The sequence below is a fragment of the Pongo pygmaeus genome, chromosome 4 (genome assembly GCF_028885625.2).
Source record: "Pongo pygmaeus isolate AG05252 chromosome 4, NHGRI_mPonPyg2-v2.0_pri, whole genome shotgun sequence".
Taxonomy (NCBI): Eukaryota; Metazoa; Chordata; class Mammalia; order Primates; family Hominidae; genus Pongo; species Pongo pygmaeus.
Genome location: NC_072377.2, coordinates 128,400,197 through 128,413,855, shown reverse-complemented (window position 1 = coordinate 128,413,855; position 13,659 = coordinate 128,400,197).

Sequence of the window (13,659 nt, the reverse complement as noted above, 5' to 3'; positions counted from 1 at the left end):
TTTATATTGATTGACTGACACACACAGGGTTTAAATTAAGCAACCAAAATGAAGACAATAAAATTAATTATTGCTTAGGGTAGAAGACTCGGCACAGAGTTTCGCTGGCTGCCTTTGTCAGATCACTGCATTAATATGGGTCAACAGTTACAACACCTTTAATGTCTAGCACATAAACCATCATCTAAGAAGTGTTTAACTTGCTTATCACCATCTGTCATTTAAAGAGATCTTATTTGAACTCCACTGCTGTCAACCTCATAAAAGACTTAATTTTTATACTTAGATTCTGGATACACCATGGGAGGAAACATTCCTGCAGCATTTTTGATTGAGGCATTTTCTTTTTCCTCCTACAGGAAAAAGATGGCATTCTGCCCAGGTATACTGGCACATTGAACATAACGTTCAAGCTACCCTACAATCGAGCGTGGACTGGACATTCTTGAAGACAACACAATTCAGTGTTGATCACTTTCTTTACATTTCATTCTGTGCTATGTTCTCCTGTGAAATCCTTGAAGCCAAATAAACAAACAAAATAAATAACAGGATGCACTTAATGTGCTTACAGAATTATAGGGTTTTGAGAGATGGCATGGTATCCCGCTAGAAGCCATAAAAATACCCCAGCTGTTTCATAGTGTGCAGAAAATATATTGGTTTTACATTTTATAATTTCAAACTCTGTTGTCAACAGGCAACTTAGACGTTATTTTATATTCCACTCATCACAACCCACCATAATTCCCATGGCAGAGCAAAGTAAAATATATTCCTCTGTGCTGACACTACTTATTGTTTTTTGTCTCCTATAAATGATTTGTGGCCCTGCTTTGAATTTTGGTAAGAAAGTGCATTTCCAGAAGCTTTTATAAGAAACAGCACATTGTACAGCTCAGGAGATTCAGTCTCTTAGGAAACAGGAAAAGGCCATTTGGCTTTTTCTCACAGCCATTTATGTTTTCTCCCATTTCTTTTTGCCAATGTCCTTCAGGCTTCTCTTTTCAGAGAAATTCATCAGCAGCTATTGAATCTATTAATCCCTTGCCTTAGTGCCCATCAGCCTACATCTTCCTCAGGTAATCATTGTAAGCCCTCTACAGCCTCCTCTTAAGGTCCAGGTCAGACTATCTCTTCTATTTCTATTTTATTCTTGATTCAAAGATGATCAGGTGATAATTGTCAAGAGCAAAGGAGAAGTTGACACCATTGTCGAGGAACCTAAAAAAGATTAGGAGCTCTGCCCAAGGCTTTATACTTCATTGGTTTCAAACATCTTACCCAAACATTGGCTATCCGAGTCATAAAAGAGGCCAGATTTTTTTGAAGAAGATTTATACAACTCACACTGAAATATTATATCTTCATGGAACTTTCTTTGGCCTCCTCAAGTCATAACCTGTTTTGACAGGGCTATCTTCTCAGGGCCTCCAGGTTTGTGTTGAAGGAGGGAATTGAGAACTGAACGGTAAATTGTGGCTCTCACGAGGGGCTGGTAGAGGCTCTGTCTGTTTCAGGGATCTGCTCTGATAGTCTCCAGGAATAAAAATGTGAGATCTTGTTGAGAAGAGCACAAACTGCTTCCTCAAAATGGTTCAAAGTCAAGTCAGCTCAGCCTAAATCTACCTTACTGATATTTATGAATGAAGCTTCTGTTTAACCAAAGAAATAAAACTACAGAGCAAAAAAATCATAACAAAACCACCCACATTAGTAATAAAATTATAAACCACAATTAAAGTTTCCATCTGAAAAACATTATTAAGTTTCCTTAAAACACTTCCAAGCTTGGAATTACATTTATGACAATTCAAGTAATCAAGAATCACATGCATTAAGTTCTTTGCAAATTCAGTTAATCCTCACATCAACTAAGGTGTGAGTGCTATTATTTGCCCATTTTATAGCTAAAGAAGCCAGGCCCAGAGAGGTTAAATAGCCTGTTAGAAGTTACACAGCTAGAAGTAGTGCAGCTGAAATTTAAACCCACGCCCTGTATCCAGAGACTACGCTTTACCCATTAGACATACTGCTTCCCAATTTACTACTGTGATCATTCCTTTATACTTTGCAAATCACTTGTATTTTACTTATTTCCTGATACTTCCCAATAAACATCTCCCTAGTTTTTTAGGTCTCCATTTTTATTAGTAAACATATAAATGAAGTTTTAAACAAAGGAGTCTATCTTCCTTCTTAAAGCATGCTTATATTTAGAACTGTAAGCAAAATGCCATTTCCTCTTGATATATACTGAGTCATCAGAGTTTATCCACCATGGCAGGGAGAGATGAGGCTGTAGGGATATCAAGGGAAGCCACAGAGCAAACGTAAAATTCACGCCTAGCTCCCATTTATTGCAAACTTATTACATGTTTCATAAAAATGGTCTTTTAAAATCTGCCCTACAAATATTTAGGCTATGTGTATTTTCTTTATTCTAAAAATAAGGAAAAAGAGGTTTAATGTTCCACAGATAAGTTATGGAATTAGGTTTCAAGCCCAGATCCCTGTCTGAGTACCTCACCACCCAGACCCTAACCTCTTTTCCTCCGCATTGATTGCAGTTAGGAACACTGGACTCCTTTACTTGATAATCCGAAATTCACCTTTCAGAAATGTTGTGAGTGTCAGAATTTGTTTTAAAATTCAGTGAAAGAATGCCATGCTATATATATTAGGCTTAAGTCTCTAGGATGGGGAATTATTTAGTCAGATTCCCAAGGGAATGGGTTCCATTTTATTTCATTAATCTGAAGCAAGCAATTCATATTTTCACACAACCTCATTTCCATTCATTCAGCTGTATTGAAGCCAGTTCCTGTGGTTGGCTTCTTCATTGTTCAGGAGAGATTTCATCAACTAATTGAAAGGAACACATCTCTGTCCTCAGCAGAGCTAAATACATACAACAATTTCACCACCAATGCCAGACACATTATCAGTGTCCTGATCTTTGGCCTTTGATACTTTCAAGAGATGTCCCAGGGGAAATCTTTAGCTGGAATGTTAATCTGTTGCTTCTCTGACCTTCTACACATGTACCACATTATTATTACAACCCACATGCTTCTCTTTTCACGCTGTCATTTTGACAATAGAACCATCGGGCAATTCATCGTTAGACTAGATGGCTGGAACAAAGTGCATACCAGTAAGTGAAATCAGATTGGCTAATGGTATTGTTTAAAATGCAATAACATTTCTCTTCTGAAATTCACTCAGATTTCAAATGATATGTCATGTCTGTGGGATGTTCTGCAACAATTAGCTACTGGTGATTCATCAAAGAGTCCCAGGGTAGGGATTTCTTTTTAACTTTTTTTCTCAACATGCTTTAGAAACATAAATTAGTCCCTGGATTGGATCGGTGTGGATTTATCACTCAAGTTTCCTGTCTTTACCCTCTTTCTTCTTTCATCTGGCAGATGTTTGTTTCATCTTCAGATTTACTGAAAGTGGTGCCGGAGTCTGAGAGCATTTAGCAATACTAAAAAGCCATTTCTTTTAAGACTGCTTAAATGTTAAATGTCACCTCCTTGGAGAGGACTTCTTTTGACCTCTCTACCTAACATAAACCCACTCCTGTTAGTATCTATCCTCTTTATCCTGCTTTATTTTTCTTTATAACACCTCTCATCACCTGTCACATGATATATTTATTCATTGGTTGACAGTCTGTTTCCCACCACTAGTTCCATGATTACAGGGACTTCATTTATCTGTTCACTGCTCTCTTTGCAGGGGCTAGGGCAGTGCCTGGCCCAAAGTCAAGGGGGTTGTTTTGTGTATTCTTTTATGAGATGGTCAGGCAGGTATGGCCACAAGAGGAGACGCAAAAGAGGCTCAGGAAAACAAAATTTATTCTACTCACAGGTCCTAGAGACAGGAGGTACAGCACACCACACAGGGCCATATGAGAAAGACACCAAGGTGGTCAGGAAGCAGAAGACAGGTGCAAAGGGAAGGTTTAGGCTACTGTTTCTATCGAAGTTTCTGAGGGAAAGGCAAGGCAGGGCAGGGTGAGCAATTTAAGATTGGCTGGTTTGAATAATTGTGATGAGCTTTGGGCTATAGGGGCGATCCTCTGTTGCCTGGCCCTGGGATGATTAAGGCACAGGAATAGTGCATCCTGGGGTGTGGGGGTCCATAGAGGAGGCATTGCTCTGAACTGGTTTGTTTGCAGATCAAAGACACGCGCCCTGCTGTGCTCTCTACCACCTCTAAGCAGGGGCTCAAAAAACATTTGTATTTGTCAAGTGACAGAGAACCTTCTACTCTAAAACATAGGGTAGGGTTTTTATTACTATGTCTAAAACATAGATAGGGTGATGTTATTGAGGCACACGAGCTGCAAATCTCACCAATAACCAACAGGCATTTTTCTGTTACAACCATATAATGAAAGCAGAGGAAAGAATATTAAACACAAATTCCTGTTTCTTTCTAGTCCAACCTTACCAACTGAAGCTTTTGAAAAATATGACATTGGAAAGCTCTAGTCTGTTTTATTTTATGGAATCTTTTGCTATGCTTCATGCCTTACCATCATTTTCAAACATATAGAGAGTAACCAAGGTTTGTTTAAAAATATTTCATTTTAGATGCCAGGAAGTTCTGAAGCTGTTATGAATAGAGCTTTTATCTATATACTTGAGCCAAAGACAGGATACCTCTTTTTATTGCACTTCGCTTTATTGCTCTTCTCAGATATTGCATTTAACAAATTAAAGATTGGTGATAGACTGCCTTAAGCAAGTCTATCAGTGTCATTTTTCCAACCGCACGTGCTCACTTTATGTCTCTGTGTCACATTTTGATAATTCTTGCAATATTTTAGATTTCTCATCATTATTATATCTGTTATGTTGATCTGCAATTAGTGATCTTTGACGTTGCTACTGTAATTGTTTTGTGCTGCCATGTACCACAACCATATAAAATGGCACACTTAATTGACAAATGTTGTGTATGTTCTGACTGCTTCACCAGCTAGACATTCCCTCATCTTTCCCCTCTCTTCAGGCCTACTTATTCCCTTAGACATGACAATATTGAAATTAAGACAATTAATAACTCTACAATGATCTCTAAATGGTCAACTGAAAGAGTCACATGTCTCTCACTTTAAATCAAAAGCTAGAAATGATTACACTTAGTGAGGAAGGCATATTTTGAAAGCCAAGATAGTCTGAAAGATAGACTTCTTGGGCCAAACAGATAGCAAAGTTGTGAATGCAAAGAAAAAGTTCTTGAAGGAAATTCAGGAAACTACTCCACTGAACACGTCAACAATAAGAAAGCAAAACAGCCTTACTGTTGATATGGAGAAAATTTGAGTGGTCTGGATAGAAGATCAACTCAGCCCAAACATTCCCTTAGGCAAAAGCATAATTCAGAGCAAGAACCTAACTCTGTTCAATTCTATGAAAGCTGAGAAAGGTGAGGAAGCTTCAGAAGAAAAGTTTGAAACTAGCAGAGGTTGGTTCATGAGGTTTAAGGAAAGAAGCTGGCTCCATAACATAAAAGTGCATGGTAAAGCAGCAAGTGCTGATGTAAAAGCTGCAGCAAGTTATCCAAAGCATGTAGCTAAGATTATTAATAAAGGTGGCCACATGAAACAACAGATTTCAAACAGCCATCTATTTGAAAAAGATGCCAACTAGGACTTTCCTAGCTAGAGGAAAGAAGAAAGAAGAAAGAAGAAAGAAGAAGAAGAAGAAGTAGTAGTAGTAGTAGTAGTAATAGTAGTCAATAACTTATTTCAAAGCTTCAAAGGACAGGCTGACTCCTTTGTTAAGGGCCAATGCAGCTGGTGACTTTAAGTTGAAGCCAATGCTCATTTACCATTCCAAAAATGCTAAGGCCCTTAAGAATTATGCTAAATCTACTCTGCCTGGGCTCTATAAATGGAATAGCAAAGCCTGTATGACAGCACATCTGTTAACAGCATGGTTTACTGAATATTTTAAGCCTGCTGATGAGAACTACTGCTCAGAAAACAGATTTCTTTCAAAATATTACTACTTGTTGACAATGCACCTAGTCACTCAAGAACTCTAACAGAGATGTACAAGAAAATTAATATTGTTTTCATGCCTGCTCACATAACATCCATCTATAAACCATTAATCAAGGAGTAATTTCGAATTTCAAGTCTTACTTTTTAAGAAACACGTTTCGTAAGGCTATAACTGCCATGGATGGTGATTCCTCTGATGGATCTGAGCAAAGTAGACTGAAAACCTTCCTGAAAGGATTCACTATTCTGGATGCCATTAAAAGCATTCCTGATTCATGGGAGGAGGTCAAAATATCAATATTAGCAGGAGTTTGAAAGAAGTTGATTACAACCTTCATGGATGACTGTGAGGGGTTCAAGACTTCAGTGGAGGAAGTACCTGCAGATATAGTGGAAATAGCAACAGAAATAGATTTAGACATGGAGCCCCAAGATGTGACTGAATTGCTGCAATCCTGTGATAAAACTTTAATGGATGAAGTATTGCTTCTTATGGATGAGCAAAGAAAGTAGTTTTTTGAGGTGAATGTACTCATGGTGAAGATGCCTGAACATTGTTGAAACGACAACAATGGATTTAGAATATTATATAAACTTAGTTGATAAAGCATCAATGGAGTTAGAGAGGATTGACTCCAACTTTGAAAGAATTTCTGCTGTCGGTAAAATGTTCTCAAACATCATCACATGCTACAAAGAAATTTCTTGTGAGAGGACAAGTCAATTGATAGAGCAAACTTCATTGTCTTATTTTAAGAAATAGTCATAGACACCCCAACTGTCTGCTACCACCAACCTCATCAATTAACAGCCACCCACAGCCACCAACATCAAGGCAAGGCCGTCCTCTAGCAAAAAGCTTACAACTTGCTGAAGGCTCAGATGATTTTTAGCAGATTTTAGCAATAAAGAATTTAAATTAAGGTATGTACATTGTTTTGTAAGATATAATGCTATCTCACACTTAATAAACTATAGTGTAAACATCACTTTTATATGCACTGGGAACCCAAAAAATCTTTGAGACTCACCTTATTGCAATATTCACTTTATTGTGTGGTCTGGAACTGAACCCGTGATATCTTCAAGGTATGCCTGTAATAGTAATAACCGGAAAATCTTCTAAGATTGGAGGATAACACGTATGTATGTTTGTGGGGAGAGGATGCATACCTGCACCTTCAAGTACCTCTCTAACATAAGAAAGTATCCTAAATGCTATATATCACTTCTGCCCCTTTGCAGATGGCCCAATAAAAGCCAACACTGTAAGCCATATTTACCTGGGCTCATGGGACATTATGTATTTTTGCAGAGTGACTTAGTAGCCTAAAATAGTTTATTTTGGTTCTGAAATTAACAAATTATTAACTCATTATTAATAAGTAACAGTGCCTGTACAATTGGTAGGGAATGCTTCAGGACGTAGTTAGGTGGGAAGGCCATAAATAATTCACTTTCTTTGGATCCTCCATGGACATTATTATTTTCTTCTCCTCCTGAGAAAACGACCAGTCTTTTTTGGCAGATGTGATAATGACTACACTGACATAGCAACAATTAAGGAGAGTTACTATGGAAATCGACAGTGCAATCCTAAATGGTGATAAGACTAGCTAAGGAGTCGTGAACAGGTGTAGTTCATGATCATCTGGTTACAATATTTAAAATAATTTTCCATGTTTTTTGTTTGTTTAATATTTACTTTTCATACCCCCTTTTCCATTTTGAGGGCACTGCTACACTCTCCTAAAAAATCTGATTAAATTTCTAGTCAAGATTAATATCACATTCCAAGTCTCATTGATGGGAGAGAGGTATAAACAAAGAATGAAGAAAAGAGTAAGTCAGGAGAGGAAGGAAGATGAGAGATATGCATTGTAACTAAAACATTATTTTATACAGAATAACGTGTCTGTGGGAGAAGAGATGATCCAAACACACTATTATTTAGAGATAGAAGAGGTCACTAAAAGCACTCTTTGAGTCAATGAGTAAGGTGTCCCCGAGGGTAGTGGAAAGGAAGGACATGATGTAACTAAGTGCAAATTGTAAGTTTCAAGGAAGGAAAGGTAGAAGCTGAAGAATGACAAGAATTCCAGAGCCTTCTTCCACTCCTAGAAGGAATTTCACATGCATTTTCACTTTACCACAGTGGACTGCCTGGTTAACAGTGTAGTCTTTGAATGTCAAATTAAACTACATGGTTGCTGCTTTCAAAGGATGTCAGTGGGAGCAAGAAATGAATACACAGAAGACCAGAACCCTTAGCCTCAGGGACTTTTCTTTTTGAGCAAGAGCTTGTTGTGTCCTTTCAAATCTAGCTCCAATATGTACTTTGCAGGGTTATTGCTTTTAATCTTTATTGTTAGCTCCCTCTAAAGAAATTTGTAAAAATGTAATGACAAATCCCGGAGCTGCTTAAACCTGCATAGAACACTTCTAATTTCTAATTCATCTCAATGGAGATTGAATTGTGCAGGTCAACTTTTCATTAAAGGGAAAGAGAAATGAGAGCAGGTCTGTTTGAGTTAGTTCTTCTGTAGAAATGAACTGAATTTTATCAACTTTAATATACTGTTTTACAATCAGTAAAAACATTTCCAGAGGAAATAAACAACCTTTAACATTTGGAGCTCTTATATGAGTAACCGAGGAGGTTAGAAAGATAGAAGTGAGATGAAAATATAATAAAAACTTAACATTCTCTGAATTATTAAGGCAGTCAAGATATATTAATTGAGCACACCCCATGGTCAGGCATGGGCTTTAATCACAGCCATGCTGATCAGCCTCTTAGAAATGATCTAGGCAACTGCTTACCAAATAGGGGTGTCTGAGGTGCCCATCTAAGCCATGTCTGATCCCTTAACCTGGGCTCTGGGTCTCACTGCCCAGCAACTCTCAAGGTACTCCAGTACATTTGTTTCCTACTGTTGCTGTGACAAATTATCACAGATTTAGTGGCTTAAAAAATAAAACTTTTTAATGATTCTGGAGGTCAAAAGTCCAAAATGGATTTTATGGGGCTAAACTCAAAGAGTTAGCCAAGCTACATTCCTTCTAGAGGCTCTGTGGGCTCTGTTCTTTCTCTTTTCCAACATCTAGAGAATGTTCACAGTGTTTTGTTCACAGCTGCATCATTCGATGGCTACTTCTGTCATCACATTTCCTTCTTTGACTCTGACCCTCATGCCTTCCTATAAGATTTCTTGTGATTATATTGGGCCCACCTGAACACTCCAGGATACTTTCTCCAGTTTAAGGTTCTTAACTTAATCACCTCTGCAGAATCCCTTTTGTCAATTCACAGGTTCCAGAGATTGGGATATGAGCATCTTTGAGGAGTTCTTATTTTTCCTACCAAAGAGACAGAACACCATGATTTATTCTTTCATTTATCTTCACTCTCCCCTTTCTCTTGCTTCCCTTCCAATATGCTCTTGGCGCTTTCCAAAACAGCCCTCAACTGTCCCAACATTAATTGCCTCTTCACAGAAACTGCTCTTTACAAGGTCTCTTAGATTCTCATGACTGAGATATTTACCTCATCTATTTTTAGGGTTTATCTTTCTTGATGTCTGTTAAGGATGACACATTGATGACCATTCTCACCTCCTTATAAGTAATAATAAGGCAGCTTTTATTATTTAGCATTTACTGTATGCTGTAGTCACCAAGGTAAGTACTTTATAAATATTATTTCATTTGTTCCTTTCAACAACTCCATGAATTAAGCATGATTTTCCATACTTTATAAATGACAAAAATGGAGGGTTTGGGGGAATAACCCCAAGTACTGCCTAGCTTTTTTTTTTTTTTTTTTTTTTTTTTTTTTGAGATGGAGTCTCGCTCAGGCTGGAGTGCAGTGGTGCGATCTCGGCTCACTGCAAGCTCTGCCTCCCGGGTTCATGCCATTCTCTGCCTCAACCTCCCAAGTAGCTGGGACTGCAGGCACCCGCCACCACACCTGGCTAATTTTTTTGTATTTTTAGTAGAGACCAGGTTTCACTGTGTTAGCCAGGATGGTCTCAATCTCCTCACCTCTTGATCCTCCTGCCTCGACCTCCCAAAGTGCTGGGATTACAGGAGTGAGCCACTGCACCTGGCCCTACCTAGCATTTTTTAAACCTCTGTCTCCAAACCCTGCTTTTTTTTTAGGTGATGAACCTATGCAACTGACTAGCCTTGGGTGTCTTCATGTGGCTTCCCCAAGGTGCCTCTATTTCTTTACTCAGTGAAATGTTACCACCCAAGTATCACCAGCCAGAAATCTGGCAGTCATCTCACATTTCTCCTATTCTTCCTACATCCAAGAAGCCTCCATACATGGTATTGATTCAACTTTCTAAGTGCCCCTTGAAGCTGCCCCCTTCTTTCTATTTTCATAGCCACCGCCTTAATTTTGGCTTATCTTCACTCTCATTTTCTTGTGTTGATTACAGGCACGTAACACATAAAAGCACTTTGGTTAAGGATGCACTGAATATACAACAGTGGTCTCATAAGATGATAATACTGTATTTTTCTGTAACTCTTCTGTTTTTAGATATGTACACAAATACTTACCATTCTGTTGAATTGTTTACAGTGTTCAGTACAATAACATGCTGTACAGGTGTGTAGCCTAGGAGCAATAGGCTATACCATGAAGTCTAGGTGGATGGGATGCTATGCCATCTAGGTTTGTGTAAGGACACTCTATGAGGTTCATGCCACAATGAAATTCCCTAATGACACATCTCTCAGACCACATCCCCATTGTTAAGTGGCACATGACTGTAAAAAAATAGCTTCTTAACTGATTTCCCTGGCTTAATTTTTACCCATTCACTCTATTCTCATTTTTGTAAATTTATTGTGTACCTTGTTTCCAGAACAATCTTTGGAAAGTACACTTTTTGTCCTGTTATTTCCATACTTAAAATTCTATAATGGCATCTACTTGCCTTCTTGTCTGCCTTCTTATGTCTCTGTGCCTCTGCTCAGCTGTTCCTTCTGTTCAATACACCCTGCCCACTCTTCCCTCCTCTTCTTCCTCTCCCAGTAAACACTGAACTAAATTCATAAACTTAGAAATAAGTAAATGAACAATTGGATACTTTTTTATATTCAATAAGAATAAATACTAAAATTATTATGAGATTTTTTATTTAATTAAAAAATTTGAAACAATAAAAATACTGAGATTGATTTGACAAAACAGGTAGGCACTTAAATTATTCAAGAAGTGTGATGGTTTTTTCCCTCTCAGGAAATCATTTTGTTAATACACATCAAGAACCTTAAAAGTATTTGTACATTTGACTTAGTATATCCACATCTAAGAATTTATGCTAAGAAAATTATCAAGCATGAAATGTGCAATTAAAGATTTTATTCTTGAATATAAGTCTCTATGTTCAAGAAAAATGCATTGTTGAGTATTTTTTAAAAATTATTAATTACAAGTATTATAGGCTCACGCCTATAATCCCAGCACTATAGGAGGCCAACGTGGGATGATTGCTTGAGGAGTTTGAGACCAGAGAGGTCTCAAAGTGGATTGCTTGAGGAGTTTGAGACTGGGAAACATAGTGAGACCTTGTCTCTATAAAAAAATAAAAACAAAATTAGCCAGTCACGGTGCTGCATGTTTGTAGTCCCAGCTACTCAGGAAGCTGAGACAAGAGGATCCCTTGAGCCTGGAAGGAGGAGGTTGCAGTGAGCTGAAATTATGCCACTGCACTCCAGCTTGTGTGACAGAGTGAGACCCTGTCTCAATATTTAAAAAAAGAATTCTCTATTGGAAAAAAAATTAGAGACATGTCCAATAAGTAATGATTAAAATTAAGATATGTAAATGCTAGAATATTTTATACCTATTATAAATCATGTTTCCAAAAACATAGCATAAGAAAATATTTATGGGTGGGGAGCAAGATGGCTGATCAAAAACAGCTGTGGTTGGTGGCCCTCACCGAGAAGAAGAAAAGCGGTGAGTGAATTCTGCACCTTCAACTGAGGTATCCAGGTTCTCCCATTGGGACTGACTAGGTAGTTGGCACAACCCACAAAGAGCTAGGAAAAACAAAGTTGGGCAACAGCACACCCAGGGTTAGGGGAGCCCCCACCCCCAGCCAAGAGAGGTGGTGAGTGAGTGTGCTACCCAGCCTGGGAAACTATGCCTTTCCCACATATCTTTGCCACCTCAGGATCAGGAGATCCCCTTGTGAGCTCACATCACCAGGGCCTTGGGTCCCAAGCACAAAGCTGTGTAGACTTTGGCAGCAGCTGCTTGGGTTGGTGGCCACTCAGGCAGGTACTGAGATGGAGGAGTTGTTTTGCATACTCCAGCCCTGGGAATTCTGGTGAGGCACGAAATCTGTCCACTCCTACTGGAAGGGGGCTAAAGCCAGGGAGCCAAGAGGTGACATTCAGCAGGCCCCACAGCAGGCCATGGAGTCTCACCAGCTAAGACCTATTGGCATGGAATCCCTGTGGCCAGTGATAGCAGGCTGGAGACTGCCTAAGATGGCCGAGTTCCCAGGGGAACAGGTGGCCACCATCTCTGTGGCTCTAGTCTGCTGTTTTCCCCTGCCAGTGCTGGGACACTGGGCGGTTTGGACCAGGAGGAATTCCCCACAACACAGCACAGTAGTGGTGGCAGATCATGGCCAGACTGCTTCTTTAAGTAGGACCCTGACCCATCCCTCCTCACTAAGCGAGGCCTCCCTGTGAGAATTTCAGCAACTCCAGCCAGGGGTTTATGGACAGAACTCTGATCTCCCTGGGATGGAGCCTCTGGGGAAAGGGGTGGCCACAGTCTCCACAGTTCAGCCTACTTAGTCTTTCCTGCCTGCTGGCTCTGAGGAATCTGGGCAGTCTGGATGAGGGGAATTCCCTTCAGTGCAGCACACTCACTCAGCCAAGGGGAAGCCAGATTGCTTCTTTGAGCAGATTCCTGATCCCCTTCCTCCTGACTAGATGAGATCTCCCAACAGGAGTTGCCAGAAACCTCATACAAGAGCATTCCAGCTGGCATCAGGTTCGCCCCTACGGGAGAACCTCCCAGAGGAAGGAGGAGCAGGCTACCATCTTTGCTGTTTTGCAGCCTCCAGGTATGGGAGAGACTCAGGTAAATAGGTTCTGGAGTGGACCCCCAGCAAACTGCAGCAGCCTTATGGAAGAGGAGCCTGACTGTTTAAAGAAAAACAAACAGAAAGCAGTAGCAACAACAACAAAAAAGACCCCACAAAAAAACCCATCCAAAGGTCAGCACCCTCAAAGATTGAATGTAGGTAACCTCACAAAGATGAGAAAGAATCAATGCAAAAACACTGAAAATTAAAAGATCCAGAGAGACTCTTCTCCTCCAAATGATTGCAACACCTCCCCAGAAAAGGCACAGAACTGGGCTGAGACTGAGATGGATGAATTGACAGAAGTAGGCTTCAGAAGGTTAGTAATAAAGAACTTCACTGAGCTAAAAGAGCATGTTCTAACCCAATGCAAAGAAGCTAAGAACAATAATAAAACATGACAGGAGTTGATAACCAGAATAGCCAGTTTAGAGAGAAACATAAATGACCTCAGGGAGCTGAAACACACAAGAACTTCACAATGCAATGATAAGTGTCAATAGCCAGATAGAC